This window comes from Macrobrachium nipponense, chromosome 2, assembly GCF_015104395.2.
Source record: "Macrobrachium nipponense isolate FS-2020 chromosome 2, ASM1510439v2, whole genome shotgun sequence".
NCBI lineage: Eukaryota > Metazoa > Arthropoda > Malacostraca > Decapoda > Palaemonidae > Macrobrachium > Macrobrachium nipponense.
In genome coordinates, this window is record NC_087201.1 from 62,146,855 (window position 1) to 62,163,449 (window position 16,595).

Consider the following 16,595-nt stretch of genomic DNA (forward strand, 5'->3'; position numbering starts at 1 on the left):
CATTTGATAATGAATTTTTATTTACAGTAGCTTTACAATTTACAAAAGTAACTATGAACTATTCAATACAGTATTTTTACAAAGATCTCTATTTAAAATTTGTAGAACTACACAAGATTTAAAAATTTTTAAGTTTGTAGTCATATATATAGAGGTGTCCAGAAATATTTACTTCACTGCTCTGGATTACCAGCATTTTATTTAAATTTAAAAGGTAACCGGAGATCCTATTGCCTCTCCTCCACATCTCTATAGGGGACGAGTTCATCTCTTTCCAATGATAATCAGGAACAATTGTTGATCGGCATCTCGATAGGATACGAGATAATCTCACTTGCTCTCTTTAGAATAATCTTCAGGAACAATTGTTGATCGACATTTCGATAGGGCACGAGTTCATCTACTTGCTCTTCACAATCATCAGGAACAATTGTTGATCGACATCTCGACAGAGGACGAGTTCATCTCTTTTTCTTTGGAATAATCATCAGTAACAATCTGTTATAGATATATATTGCATTACTACCCACATTTGGATATCAATACATCAGCTCAAATCTGCCATTACACAAAGTTTGGTAAAAATCAATGTAGTTATAGTATTTCCCCTTTACTTTAAGTTAAACTAAATATAATGTCATAATACTGTTAGTTTAATCTCTACTATGGAAGGAACGAGGGAGAGATTTGTGCAATATGGGCTGATTTTCAGAGGAAAGACCAAGAAATACAGCAACATTTTTGTATAATTACGGACAGGAAATACTTTGAAAAAGAGAGAGAGAGAGAGAGAGAGAGGAATCTTCAAAGAAATGAGAAATACAAATTACTACAAAAATCCCCGTGGAAAAACTATTTGTCATAACATTTTAAGTTCAATTAACACCGAATCTGACACAATTTTAAGAATCAAAGACGAGAGAAACACCAGAACTTGGTCTTTTTAACTTCAGCTTGTTTTTATATCGAAAATTAATTTACTGAATATTAATTGAAAAGTCCAGACAATGATTACTACCACTTTCCTCTAGCCATATTCCGAATTCTATGGCATGCGCATTTGATACTTATCAGGGAGTTATATAAAAAAAAGATTAGTAGCAGAGAAACTTGCCCTTAAAATGGAGTTTCAAATAGACTGCAAAATCAGAGATTTATGCACTAGGGACCATTGTTTCATGCAGGATGAAAGATTTCTGATTATTTCAGTTACCAAAGAGTGCTTAAGTTTTACCTTGGCTTCCCTAAGTTTTGCAGGAGGCATAAGTGATAACGGCAGATGGCTTTGAAGGGCCAGAGGTTCAGGAATAGCTGCGTCAAACTAAGTTGGTGCTATCTTTTGTACAGCAACCTTAGCGGTGCTTTGAAAGCTGGTGCTGTGCCCTTGGGAGATGGTGTCGGTGCCAGGGACCTGGCACTGGGAGCTGTGGCTGGACATTTACGAGCTGGCACTAGGTGCTCGGGAGCTGATGCTGGACACTGAGCTGATGCCAGACGTTTGGGAGCTGTAGCTGGACACATGGGAGTTGGTTCCAGGCGCTCTGAAGAGGAGAGAGCATCTCCTTGCTTCCATAAGAACTTTAGAGCTGTGGGATGTCTGGATGGACTGACTACCTTAGTAATGTTGTGAACTAAGATGAGAATCACTGAAGTACTAAGAGAATTGCTTCCAGCTCTTTAACATTTATGAGAAGGTCCTGCTTTCCCTAGGACCTTGTCCTGGAAACTTCCTGGTTCGTAAGATGGTTCCCCAACCTAGATCCTAGGTGGCAGAGTAGTCTAGATCTGGACTCAACGGATGAAGGGATTCCCCTTTCAAAAATCTTGTTCAGACAGTCAATATTTGAACTACTGAGTAATGTGAAACATGCAGGAGTCCTGCTGTTTCCCTATCCTAATTGTCCTTGAGGAAGAATTGGAAACCTTTCCTATGAAGTTTGCCTATCTTAATGTCAGTTTCACTGGATGAGTGTCCCCAATAGGCTCCTTCGCTCATGGGCTGAGCAAGGTGAAAGGGCTAGAAACTAATGAACTGTGTGAAGGCCGCTGCAATTCTCTTGCAGAAGGTAAAGCCCGAAAAGGCTGAGAGTTGAGGCTGATCCCCAGACAGAGGATCTCTAGTAACAGGGTCGACAGACACTTTAGAAGATGATGAAAACAGTGTATTGGAAGCAAAGGCATGCGAATCTTAGGAATGCTTGGAGGAACAGGTCAACAGATCTTGCATTAACTTAGTCTGAAAGTCGGATGCAATTTCATAAACAAAGTCCTGCGTGAAGAAATGCCAGTCAAGGGGAGAAGACTTTCTGCTTATGAGACTCCCTTAGTGGTAAAGGAGCACCAGAGCTGCTCTTAAATACGTAGTACTTCCAAAGTGAAATGAGAGTAAAGCACTGTAGCCCTGGACAGGTATCGCTATTTTGTTACTTGGTTAAAGGTTTTGTGGGTTGGCCTCGACCCGAGCGTCTAGAAAAATTTGCCAAAAATCAGTAACTTCATTTTTGCTGTACATTATAGTTTCTAAAATTAGTTTAAAGATAATACTATACTACTGAAGAGATAAATAATACCCATCTACAAATTTAATATTTATTATTAATATTTAAAAAAAAATAAGTACTATATAGCAAAAAATAATTTACAAAAATATTTATAAAAAATACAAAATAGCCTAAATAAGAAAATAAACTGAGGGAATTCTTCCTAAAACTAATTTACAATGTGCCACAGCCAGAAAAGGTGTCGAACCCATAAAGTTCAAAATCTGAAAAGAGAAAAAAGGTTAAATTTTTTTGGCCCCCAAAGAATATATGATAAAACACTTTCTGGTGCAAAACCTTCAGCTATCATACATTTATATGGCAATTTCAAGTATTCATTCAAAAATTTAATGCACTTAATGTGACCCCTCATATCACTGTCTGACAGCACTAGGGACTGTGATATAGGCTCGACTGAGGGAACAAGTACCTGTAGACAAACCTTTCGGCTTCCCTTGGACTTATGTCTTCTCCCAGGGGGTTAGGAGGGAGCAGGACAGTGACGCTAATCCAACTGACAACTGGGGCTGTACAAGAGGTATAGTTGAGAGGGCAACTACCCATGGGCAAACCCCACCCACCTTTCTTGGACTTAGTAATATTCTAGGTCTAGGGGAGTATGAAGGGACCTATCAGATGACCCATTTTGTATTGTAAATGTAGAGGAACACATTTCTGTTTCTTTTCTTAAGAGACCTACTGGAAGAAAATCTCATTTAATTTCCTCAGAATGAAATACAGTATGTTTATGCTGCATGAAAGTGTAATTATAGATCAGAAAAATGCATAGCCAAGGTAGTTACAAAATTGTATTTATAAATAATTATGAAATGTGCTGCATCAGTGATTGCACACTAAATTCACTTCTCCTAAAGAGCATTGTCAGACTATCAACGAGCATGAGGGTGCTTGTGAGCTATAGGTTGCCCACCTCTGATCTAAGGGGTCAGGAGCTTAGGTAACTAACCCATAGTCATTTGAATACTTTATAAATTCACCTGAGGTTACTTTGCTCTCATTGAGTAGCATATCATCAATGTACGACATAAGTTCCATCAATGATATGTTTGAGCTTACCTGAAGTGTTTACAATTTTCCATTATTCTCAGCGCTGACTTCAATTCCAAACCTAGTCTTGTCTGACAATAAGCTTGTTTGTATGCTGTTTTTATGTTGCAGGGAACCAGTGGTTATTCAGCAATGGGACCAACCGCTTTACGTGACTTCCGAACCACGTCGAGAGTGAACTTCTCTCAGAAATAAACATCCCTGAGCCCTCAATGGAATGCCCGAGAATTGAACTCGTGACCACTGAGGTGGCAGGCCAAGACAAACCGACCATGCCACTGAGGTGCTGTCAGACAATGTGTTTTACCTATATAATTCACTGACTGATACTTCTAAAGCTCTTCCGCTGCTCTAATTTGTAAATAAGATCTTAGATCAACAAGGGTTCCAGCCTCTGTTTCCTTCCATTCACAAAGGGTTTCTTGCAAACATCTTTTATTTCATCTCTCGGCTTAGGTTCTTTTTAGTTTTCAATTTATATCAGAAATGCAATGAGCCCCAGCACCAACCAAACTCATATGAGCATTCAAGTTCTATAAAATCCAATATGGGTCTCGTTTTATTCTTAGTAGGATGTTCTACAGCTATTAAGGGTTAATACCCATTTTTACATCTTTCCAAGGTATTAAACTATTTTCGGTGACCATCATTCAACCTCCTCTTCAGAATCTTGTTTCTTGTCACCTTATAAACTGTTCTCATAGCAATCTATTTCATTATTGGGAACTGGGAGTATTATTTTCCATTTCCATTCCACTGTCCAATATTGTCCATCAAATGTAGTATCAAAACTATCTTTAATCACTAATTGCTAATTTTTTGTTTACTGGTTGCTCAGCAATTACTTCATCGGTAGCCTCTAATTGTGAACTTTCAGCTTTGCTTACTGATTGCTCAGCAACTTGCAGCACAGCTGACCCCAAATTCTACTGTCACACCTGCAACTACAACACTACCCATGTGATCAATACATAGGGTTTCGTGTCGTTGCTTCTCTCAGGTCTTTCCAGTATCATCTGTTCTCCTCAGGCTCACACTGGCTGAACTTTAAAACAGCCACCTATAGAAAACAGGAGACTGTTCTGTTAACAAAAAGAGATTTCTCCACATCTAGAATTTTCTTTAAAAAATCGGCACTTCCACCGCCCTTTCTCTCTCCCTCCCCAATGAAAAAAAAAAGCTCTCTTATAGCAAGCTCTAAATTATTTTATTGTCCTGTGTATAGACAAGTTTTCACTTTCTACACTTGGGAAAATCCCACTGAGGTCTAAGGACAACAAACATTAGGACAAAGGGGTGTGTAACTATTCTAGCTGTAAAGGACCTTTGTACACTCTCTCTTTGTACAATATCCTTTTGATAATGCGAGTACCATATCATATTGCAATATTCAAGTGGGCTACGAACATATGTTTTATAAAGCATAATCATGTGTTCAGCTTTTCTTGTTTTGAAGTGCTGTAACAACATTCCCATTTTTGCTTTACATTTTGCCAACAGAATTGCTATTTGATCATTGCATAACATGTTCCAATTCATCATCACACCAAGGTCTTTAACTGCTTCCTTTTTTGTGATTCTCTCATTATTAGGTCCTCTATATGCATATAGCTTTCCTTCTGTCTCCATAATTTATTGATTCAAATTTATCAGAGTTAAATACCATCCTATTTACCTCTGCCCAATCATATACTTTAAGGTCTCTTTGTAGAGCGTTCCTATTTTCATCACATGTAATTTCTCTACTTATTCTTGTGTCATCAGCGAAACTACTCGCTACCGAATCCTTAACATCACTGTCTATGTCTTCAATCATAATAACAAACAGTATTGCAGCTAACACCGTACCTTGTGGCACACCGGATATTACCTTGGTTTCATCCGATTTCTCATCGTTTGCAATAACTATCCGTTTTCTGTTGTGTAAAAATTCTTTTAACCATCTTCCTACTTTATCCACGATATTGTTTTTTCTAATTTTCTTCGCTAATATATTATGGTCTACCTTGTCAAAAGCTTTTGCAAATTCTAGATAAACCACATCTGTTTCATTTCCGCTTTTCATATTTTTGAATATGTTCTCACGGTGGACTAACAGTTGGGTTTGTGTACTTGTTCCGGGTACGAAACCATGTTGTCCCATATTAAATAAATTATGTTTTATTAAATGTTTCATAATATTTTTCTTCATTACCCTTTCACACACTTTCATAATATGTGATGTTAGACTCACAGGCCTATAATTACTAGCCTCTAGTCTTGATCCACTTTTGAAAGTAGGGGTAATATATGCTAATTTGTGCTCATCATAGATCTTGCCTGTATCTACACTTTGTCTTAATAATATTGCAAGTGGCTTTGCGATAGAATGAACTACTTTCTTTAACAAAATAGCAGGAACTCCATCAGGCCCTGCTGCAGCTCTATTTTTAATTTCATTAATAGCCTGCACAATATCAGCTTCATTAATATCTATGTCAGCTAAATACTCACTATTTTCATCCGTTACTTCTATATCATTATCTTCATTATCTATTCTAGGGGTGAATTCTCTCTCATATCGTTCTGCCAATATGTTGCAAATTTCCTTTTTTTTCATTCGTTAATCTCCCTTCAAATCTTAGAGGGCCAATTTCTATTCTTCTTTTATTCATCTTTTTCGCGTATGTGTATAATAGTTTGGGGTTTTGCTTGATATTTATTAGGGTTTTTCTTCCAATTCCCGTTTTTCATTTTCTTTTGATTGTATAATCTTTTGTTCTGCATTTTCTATCTTACTTTTTAGTTCTATAACTTTCCATGCATTTTTTTCTTTTGCAAGACCTTTTTTTCCACTTTCTGATTTTCTGGAACAAGATCCTTCTGTCTCTTGGTATGCATGACTAATGTTTACTTTTCTTCTTCGGTATATATTTATCCACTATTTTCTCTAATATTTTATATAATATCTCTGTATTTACCCTTATGTCATCACTTACGAAAATGTTATCCCAATGTTTGTTTAATTCTTCATTTATTTCTGACCATTTTATATTTTTACTGTAGAAGTTGTATTTTCCATATCCTTCCCACTTTTTCATTTCTTGCTTATCTCTGTTTTCACTTGCTTTGGAATGGACTGTTAATTCTATGACATTATGGTCTGAAATATTCGCATTATAAACATATTTCTTTAACAATTCATCTCGTTCACAAATACTAGGTCTAAAGTATTTTCCTTTCTTGTTGGCAGGTGATTAATTTGTTGAGTGTTGTATTCTAGTAGCATATCTAACAGCGTTTCGAATTGCCTCTTATCTTCTGCACTACTATTACTCTCTTTTTTATATGTATAAGTACAACCACAATCTCCTATTCGTTCTTTCCAGTCTACGAAAGGAGGTTAGCAGAGAGGTAGAGAGGGTAAATGGAGGCTAGCACAGAGGCAGAGGGGGTGAATGGAGGCAAGCACAGAGGTAGAGAGGGTGAATGGAGGCAAGCACAGAGGTAGAGAGGGTGAATGGAGGCAAGCACAGAGGTAGAGAGGGTGGAATGGGCAAGCACGAGTAAGAAGGGTGAATGGAGGCAAGCACAGAGGTAGAGAGGGTGAATGGAGGCAAGCACAGAGGTAGAGAGGGTGAATGGAGGCAAGCACAGAGGTAGAGAGGGTGAATGGAGGCAAGCACAGAGGTAGAGAGGGTGAATGGAGGCAAGCACAGAGGTAGAGAGGGTGAATGGAGGCTAGCACAGAGGTAGAGAGGGTGAATGGAGGCTAGCAGAGGTAGAGAGGGTGAATGGAGGCTAGCAGAGGTAGAGAGGGTGAATGGAGCAAGCACAGAGGTAGGAAGAGGGTGAGAATGGGAGGCTAGCATAGGTAGGAGGTGAGGGTGAATGGAGGCTAGCAGAGGTAGAGAGGGTGAATGGAGGCTAGCAGAGGTAGAGAGGGTGAATGGAGGCTAGCAGAGGTGTGGAGAAGGTGGCAGCAGCTACGAAAATATAGTCTGATAAAAAAGGGAAAAGATTTAGAAAATTATCAGAAAGGAACCAGAAAATCGATATATAAAACTGTCAATAACTACAAAAAGGGAACCCACCCCCATACTTAATTAAACACTCATATAATGGAAAACTTGACAAAAACTATAGAAATAGAATTAGGTTGGAATAATCACAGAGACTTTAAATATGTACCCAGTGGTGATCTGAATGAAGAAATTACGTTTGAGTTCCATACTGAGGCCAACACAGAACCTGACCTATCAATACGAGAGCTAAGAAGAGGAGATTAAGGAAATGAGAAATTTGCAAAGCCTCTGGTGATGCTGGAAACAATTTATAATTTGAGTGATCGGTGTATCCTGTGTTGGATATTCAGCAGTTAACCTTTGAGATTCACATGTAGTCAAACAAGCCTATTGCATGATGTGATAATATGTACTTTTATATATGGTATTCACCCTTTTAAACACTAAATTCCTATGTAACTTTTAGTGCATTGGTCTTTTAAAACAGTAGACATGGCAGAATTACTGCATTTCATAACTCAAAACAAAATTAGGATAATAAAATTTTATAAATTTTGACTTAAGGGAAAAGTTCATTGTTCATCTGTTTGCTGGCATATGAATAAGCTGTTAATAAACTATATTCAGTTTGTGTTAGACTAAACCTTAATTCCTACAGTTTATTCTGAACCAAACGCGATTACAAAGGTACAAGTGAGTGAGATTTCTATACCTCACGAAAATCTGAAAAAATATTTGAATTTGAAATGTCCAAACTTCAGCCTACTCTAATCTTAACACACTTTTAATTACTACAATATTCCGAGACAATTTCGGCCCTAAACTATTTAAAAAAAAAAAGGAACTACAATACCTTACGGTTTTGATGTGGTAATGCCTAAAACTGTTGGAGGGGAAACTCCGCGAAAATGGCAAAAACAGAGAGAGAGAGAGAGAGAGAGAGAGAGGGGTAGCGAGTCTGTCTTCGAAGAAAATAAACACAACTACAAAGATTCCAGGAGGAAAACTACTTAAAATATTTGTTATAAAATAGATGTTAAATAAACACCGAAGGAAGGAAGGAGAGAGAGAGAGAGAGAGAGAGAGATGAAGAGAGAGACGAGAGAGAGAGAAGAGAGATAGAGAGAGAGAGAGAGAGAGAGAGAGAGAGAGAGAGAGGGGGGGGGGCTGAATTTCATTCTAAAGTCTAAGAATACAACAACATTTTTATATAATAGCGGGCAGTTGACAATGTGACTGAATGCAGATTTCAGAGAGAGAAGAGAGAGAGAGAGAGAGGGGGGGGGGGGGGTGTTTATTTTCGTATTAAGAACCAAAATACAGTACCATCATTGAATAATTACACACATTTGGTATTGTCTTTGAAAGAAAGCAGATTTCCTCGAGAGAGAAAGTGGATGATCTTCAAAGATTTTAAAGAAATACAAATTGCTATAATGATTCTAGTAAGAAAAGCTACTTATATTTCTGTCGTGACACTGTTAGTTCAATAAACGTTGAAGGTAACGAGAGATAGATAAACCTAAATACTAGGTGAAACTGATTGTCCTAAACTGTTACAGATACTGTACTTGAGTAGCCATGGACTGCAATCATCGTCTTATTCCATGATAAATACAAAAATCTAAACATTATACTTTAACACTTACTCAAATTCAGAAACACGATTATTTGAAACAATCAGAATCTTTGAACGCAAAGTAGGAGTGAGAACAGAAACCAGCGATCCTCTTGCACACATCAAGTATGAAAACTGTTGAGTTGTAACAAATATAATAAATAAATTTATATAGTATTTGGCTATGAGGTCATTCAGCGCTGAGATGGAAATTAACAGTAAAAGGTTTGAAAGGTATAACAGGAAGAAAACTAAGTATAGTTGCACTATGAATGAATTTTAGTAGAGGGCGAAAAGTAAGATGGAAGAAAGAATATGACAGGAGGTACAGTAAAAGGAATGAAAGGAGTTGCAGCTAGGGGCCAAAGGCAAGCTGCAAAGAACCTTAAGTGTACCACGGCACTCGCACTCGCCCTCCTACGGTGTGTAACAAATTTAAAAGCAAAATTTACAATGACTGATACAGTACTTCCCATACGTGTTTTTAGTGCAAGTATAAAAGCGTCCTTGAAAGCAATGTCTAAGCACAATGTATGCATGGGAGCCCATCTTCTGTTGAAAGATGTGACAAGAGGAAAACCTCGCAGTTGCCCATTGAAACAATTGTTGGGATAGGGGGGGGGGGAGGGAGGGGGGGGGGGCAGTAAGAGGAAGAAAGAATATGGACGCAGGTACCTACTGTAAAAGGAATGAAAGTTGATGCAACTAGGGGCGGAAGGGACGCATCCACAGAACCTTAAGCAATGCCTACGGTGCTATAACATACAAAAGGGAAAATAAAGTTTTGCACAGTTGCCCCCTCACAAATGCATAGATTCAGCTGGGAGTTGACTTCTGAGACAAGTGGATATGAAGGAAGCAGGCGCCCTAATGGAAAGTGTCCTGAACTCGAGAAGACTTAACATGATGTATGTTGACAGAACGCTTTTGTAATTCATACATCACATGATTGGAGAAAGCGTATGAACAGAAAAAATCATTGAGAAAAACAGAAATATAAGTTATTCAGATGACGGATTCAGTGACATTAAGTGTTGTATCTGGACAACGAAGGGACAGCATAAGAATGAAATATAAAATTTAGGCCAAAGTTCATGTGCTGAGACCATCATCATTCAACGCCAAAAGAGGAATAGAGAGTAAAAGAGTTTTAGAGGTGTAAGAGGAAGAAAACCAACGCACTAAGAAAATTATGAGACAGTGGAATGTATAACGAGGAAAAAATATGAATGGAGGTCCAGTAAAAAGAATAAATGGGAAGGCATCTTGGAGAGCTGAATGAATGCGGTCAAGAACGTTAAATAATTCATAAAGTGCACAAAAAGAAACAAAAAGGGAATGTATTATACAGTATGCATTGTAAAGTACTTCCAAATTAACCTTCAAGGGGATGAACTAATGTGGTGCTTAGGTTAGGTTAGCAAAATAATTGCAGAAATCGCCAAAAACCCAAACTGATACAGACGAGTTCATGACTAGTGGGCAAAAAAAATAAAAATAAATAAAATAAAAATAGAATAAAATAAAACTGTACAGTTCACAACTGGGGTACATTAAGAGTTTTAAATTTACGAAAAGGACAGGGAGATACCCTATATTGGGGAACTAATCCAAATTACACTGGAGTTAAATGGGTGGCAGAATAGTATCCTGTCAATATTGCAGCAACTTGGATTAACTGCAGCTTACACAAGAAATCGGGAGATAGGGTAAGGCTGGCCTGCCAACTTCCTCAGTATGCAAGTACAGTATGAGGGTAAACTACCGCTGTATAAGCAATGGTTTACACAGTGCTACAACAGAATAGGAAAACTGTCAGACGTTCGTTATGTAAAGGCAACCATAAATCTATTACAGCCATTCAGACTGCTCAGACAAACGGGTGAAATCATTGCTAAAGGAGGTTACCGCTGGGAATTCTAGAATTGTAGAACACTGCTACTATCTCCAAGGACTTCCCTTCTTTTCACCACTGATGCCCTACCCCCAAATACAGCCAACATCATATCCCAAAAATGAAGTACTATCAGAATCACAACAGGTGAAATGCAGCTGTAATGAGACTCATGAGAGTGCAACCATAGAAATGACTAGAAGTGATAAAGCCTTAGACGCAGGCGTAATCCCTATAAAAGTAGAATCATGCCAGTGTTCTTGGCCCAAGAAATAATGGCTAGAACGTGTGGGAATAGCAGCTACACAACAAAATGTAGCAATGGTGTAAAAAAAAAAAAAAAAAAAAAAAAAAGAAAGAATAAACCTCATCATAAGCATCGTGTCAGATATTACACTTTGGGGTTAGAGGTGAAAAAAAAAAGAAGGATCCACTAAGTGTTTAATTTGGTTAACAACAGCGCAAGAAAGAACAAAGGAATGTATTAAATACTTCAAAAATGATTTTGAAAGACGACAGAACAGTGCGTTGAAATGATGCTCGACATTGTGTGTGCTGTGCTAGGTAGCAAGGGAATCATGGTAATGGCCAAAAACACACATTGTAAAACACCATTGGGGTACAAAAGCAAATTTATGTTGCACAGTTCACAACTGGGGTTAATTAAAGCAAGTTTTAAACCAACTATAGAGGCCGGGGAGAAACTTAACATTATTTGGAGCCAATTCAAACACTGTTGGGGCTGAATGGATGGCAAGGAGCTGTCCTAACTTAAGTTGGTTGGTTGGTTTTATAAAGTTTATGTAACACCAAGCACTGGGGCAGCAAAGGCCATTCAGCGCTTACTGTATAACTATGAAAATATAAGGCGTGTTATATCAAAGCAGGTTTATTTTTTTGAGATAATTTACTTATATTGACGTGGGGCATATTCCCCCAATAGTTCAAGTGGTATATTATATATGTTGTCGGATCTTCGTTTCTTTCGAATTTATTGCATTCAGTTAGCAGATGACGGACTGTGACCAGAGTACGACAATGGTCACAGTAAGGGGCCTGTCTTTCCTCGCCTTGCAACATCAAGTATTTGTGTGAAGTATGTATGGCCTATTCTTAATCTTGTTAATATGACTCTTCCCTTCTTTGACATTGTCTATTCCAAGATTTTACAGATGATTTAATATGCTTTAATTTATGATTTAATTCTAGCCATTCTTTTTTCCATTTTGATTGAGTTTTCATCTATTGTTGTTTTAATGTCATTGTAAGGTATTTGTATTTTTTTGATACTCCTTTTTTACTGCCTTTTTGGCTTCTTTATCCACCTCTTCATTACCCTTTACGCCCACATGGGAAGGGACCCAACAGTTTTATAGATTTTAGTTTTACTATTATATCTATCCACTCCCTTATTTCTTCAATTACGGGATGAGAAACTGTATATTGTCTTAGCGCTTCTAAAGCACTGTAAGAATCCGTGTATATTACAAAGGTATCGTTTGCCTTTCCCACCATAATGGTATGTTTTTTAGCCTCTAATATAGCATTTATCTCTGCAGTGAATATCGAGCATATTTTTGGAATTTTTTCCTTTATCTTTATATTTTTTTTGTTACTACAGCATAGCCCACACCCTCCTTCGACTTGGAACCATCTGTATAAATACTAATGTCCCGTTTATGTTTTTCCTGGTGTGACAGAAATTCACTCCTTAATTGTCCTAACATAAGTGAATTGACTTTTTGAATAAGTGGAGCAGATCAAGAGAAAGCAAGTCACTAATCAGTCAAGATCAAACAATTTTCTCTCGGGAAAAAGGTCACCTTGGGGAAGCCGATAAAATAAATTCCAGAACTGGGGACCCTCCTATTTCTAGCCTAAGGACAATATGTACAGCCTCTGAACTTGAAACGTGCAATGCAACCAATACCTCTTATCCCTAGTACCATACGCGTAGGAATTAATTACGCTTACAAACTGCTTGAAATGCACGAACAATAAGAAATACCAGAAGGCAAGCACAGAAAGAAATGGACAAAGAAGGCGTATGAAAACTTAGTAGATACGCTCGAATTATGAGTAAACAATACATGTATGTAATTTATTCAACATTTATGGACCCAACAAAACTTAACCTGCTAAGTAACTTCTCACTCTCACTTGTAGATAGGGTAGAAAACTGGCTGGAAGAATCAGTAACAGTGAATGCAGACAAGAATAACTTTGAATAATTATCACAAATAGGCTATTATAGTGGCGCCAACTGCAACAGGAATTAATGTCAAACTATGTCTGGAAGTTTAAACATGACCCAGACAGCCTAACATAATTCTATTAAAAGGAGTTTTATTACCGGTCAAACAAACAGCCAACCCTGTATATCAGGATGCTGGTCGGGGAGACAGCTGGTCGTGCTTCCTCAAGACTAACAATTTACCCAATGCTGGATCACAAGTCCTCAAATACTGATCACTAATGCCAAGTAGTGGATAACCTGCCCTTTGGCCACTATGGGTTATAGGTCGTGCTACAAATAAACACGACTCTGGAAAACGGGACTGGAGAGGGCGAGACAAGAAACAAGATGGAACTCCGTCAATAGTGGCACTCTACCAACATGTGTAATGAAAAATAGGACAATGAGGAAAAAACTCCCAAAAATACCTCGCCCGTTCAGGATGTGTGCAAATGCTAACTAATCAGAACAAAATCATAAATGAAAAACTAACGAACATCCTTCCCGTGGATCGGTGTCAGACCGGCTCTCATGGGAATCAGAATAAACAAAGATGTCAGCATGATCTATGTGTCAAGGATGAACATTCGTTTGTCCAATACTGTTTGCTTCCTGTGATCAAACACTGAACTCTATCACTTACTCTCTGCTATCTTTCCAACTCAAGTCTTTTCAGAAAGCTATCTCAAGATATACTTCAACTTGTGAATATTTAAGAATAATATACTTTAAGTTTTATACGTCCAAGTGTTTCTAGCTCATCCTTCAACATGACTGATGTGAGAACAGAGAGAGGAGAGAAGAGGAGAGGAGGGATAGAGAGAGAGAGCGAGAGAGAGAGGGGGGGGGGGGTGGCGCTGAAATATGCCTCTATAAACCAACTACAGTTCGCATTAGCGAATCACAAAGAACTTTGTGACTGACCACTTCCTAATTCTTAAAAGTTGGCCCAGTCACAATACATGTGCTCAACACTAGAAATGCACCTAATCACACCTAACAGGGCGTGCATATTGAAGCCCCGCAAATTCTTATCTAATGACGATGCCGTTCAATAACAGACTTCCCTAAAATCAATTTACCAACAGTTTCACCAAGACTCTCATGATAAACCTTACCTTGAATACAGAAACTGAAGACTACTAGAGAGCATAGTCAACACCACTCATTTGAACCTGTGAAATAAGAGCAATCATCAGTCTTGGCATAGATTTATTGTTTATATATATCTAACAAAACCTAACGTTAACTCTGATACACAGAGGGGTGATAAATATTGCTTGTTTGTCCACTTGTAAAATATTGAAAAAAGGTTTACACAACTGAAACCCTAATCTAATTCCTCAAACACTGTACACCATTGGGGTACAAAGGAAATTTATATTGCACAGTTCACAACTGGGGTTAATTAAAGCAAGTTTTAAACCTACTAGAGGCCAGGGAGAAACTTAACATTATTTGGAGCCAATTCAAACAATGTTGGGGCTGAATGGATGGCAAAAACCTATCCTAACATAAGTGAAGTGACTTTGAATAAGTGGAGCCGATATAAAGAATACAGGTCACTAATTAGTCAAGATCAAACAATTCTCTGGAAAAGTGTCACTTTGGGGAAGCTGATAAAATGAATTCCAGAACTGGGGACCCTCCTATTTCTAGCCTAAGGACAATATGTACAGCCTCTGTAAACTTGAAACTTTTGCAGTGCAACCAATACCTCTTATCCCAAGTACCATAGACGTAGGAAGCATTAATTACCTAGAAACTGTGTGAAATACACGAGCAATAAGAAATACCAGAAATCAAGCACGGACTGCAAGGAACGCTCCACTAGGGATTGGAGAGTCAAATGTATTTCGCAGTGTTTAGTACTGGCCCCTGTCGGTTAATTACAGTCGACCCCCCAAAAAATAACGGTAAATTCTTAATAAGCAACTTACACACTTTATAAGAAACTAATTTCCAAAGAAATGCCTGGCGCGTAGTTATTACCTAGATCTACCCATATTACAGAAAAAACTTATGAAAATTATTCCTTTTATAGAGAGAGAGAGAGAGAGAGAGAGAGAGAGAGAGAGAGAGAGAGATTTTAAAGCAAACTTAACTATTTGAATTTGGATTTGTCCTAACTGGGAGGAAATTACACTAAAAACTCAATCCACGAAACGAAATGTGTGTGTGTGTGTGTGTGTGTGTGGGCGAGTATCATTTAAAAGCAAATTTACCTACGGAAGTGTTTTCCCCTAACTGGCAGGAAATGAACACAATAACAATACACGAAGGAAAATATAAAGTCAGTAGCTGCAATGACCATTTCACATAACCACTTCTACCACGAAAAATTTTTACGCATTGACTTACTTACATAAGCCAATTACAAGACAAGCAGTGTGTCATACCCAGAAAAGGAACAATTCGCAATTTTTCAACAACTAAACACCACTTGGAAACAGGACAAATTTACCATTAACATCCACCCAGCAATAGGATAAATTCATTATCTTTCAACAAGCAACCAGCACCTGGGAAGACAGGACAAATTCACAATCTTTTAATGAACCAGTACTTGGAAACGCATCATAAATTCACTCTTTCAGCCAACTAACGCTTAAAAATACAGGTGAAAAAATCAATTCTCCAGCAACCAACCAACACTTGGAAATTTAAGGCTAACCATTTCCTACCAATCAATTAAACTCATTATATTCCTCATATTTGGGGAAAGGACACCATATAAATAAAAAAATTCAACACTTTTCATACTAACAACAAATATATTTCCAGTTGAAATTCTAGATTCTCTTAGTTGGACTTACAATGTAAACAACACTAGTGTTTTACACGGAAATCCAAGCCTTATACTATGTATATAAAGATGGCATAAAACTACCGAAATCTTAAAAATACTCACAAGAGCCGAAGCAAACAACACCACACAGCAGCTCAGTTTAAAAGCAAATGGTTAATACTTCAGCTCATTTAGTCCCAGGAAAGGAAAACTGGATAAAACAAGACAGTGAGGCAATTCTGAAGAGATAAACACTGAAGTAGTATACTTGATAGTTAACCAGTATAAGAGAAGGATAACGACAGTTACATATGTAAATATTCTAACACATAAATAACTGGAAACTCTAAACAAATATAAAAATTTTCGACGGAGGAAGCAATCACTTTCTAAATCTGCTAAACCTCACTAATATAAATAACTCCTCTGGGTAATCGGTTAAACATG

The 16,595-nt window shown here is 37.6% G+C and overlaps 1 long non-coding RNA gene across 1 annotated transcript; it reads right to left on the reverse strand.

Annotated features, from left to right (window-relative positions):
* Positions 1 to 22: 22 nt before the first annotated feature.
* Positions 23 to 16,319, reverse strand: LOC135220645 (uncharacterized). The gene is made up of 3 exons (XR_010315741.1): positions 16,272 to 16,319; positions 14,479 to 14,535; positions 23 to 498 (listed from the first exon to the last, which is right to left on the reverse strand). It is a non-coding gene; the product is annotated as an uncharacterized LOC135220645 (long non-coding RNA).
* Between the last annotated feature and the right edge of the window lie 276 nt (positions 16,320 to 16,595).